The sequence below is a fragment of the Morone saxatilis genome, unplaced genomic scaffold (assembly GCF_004916995.1).
Source record: "Morone saxatilis isolate NCDOM2014 unplaced genomic scaffold, NCSU_SB_2.0 Contig15, whole genome shotgun sequence".
Classification (NCBI taxonomy): domain Eukaryota; kingdom Metazoa; phylum Chordata; class Actinopteri; family Moronidae; genus Morone; species Morone saxatilis.
This window is the reverse complement of record NW_023339707.1, coordinates 24930162-24930518: the sequence shown is the minus strand read 5'-3', so window position 1 is coordinate 24930518 and position 357 is coordinate 24930162.

Sequence of the window (357 nt, the reverse complement as noted above, 5' to 3'; positions counted from 1 at the left end):
CACACATACACACACACGCATACAATCTTTAACTAAACTAATTTAGGTGATTAACACACATGACAAATTCTGTCTTTTTGCAATTTTGGTTTTGTTGTTTACCATTAAACAAGAAAATTTAGTTTGGAAGCTCAAACAACTTTGATTTTATGTACTTACTAACAGAGAGGTTGTGGAGCTAATCAGCAGCTATCATCCATATCAGTTATGATAATTATGAAAAAATAACCTTACATTAACTCTGTGCATGTGTCACCTGATGTGATGATTTTGGCTGACATTGGACATTTATTTATATTTAATACACTTTTAATACACATTTGTGGAATTACTTTTAGTCCCAACCTAAATCTTTAG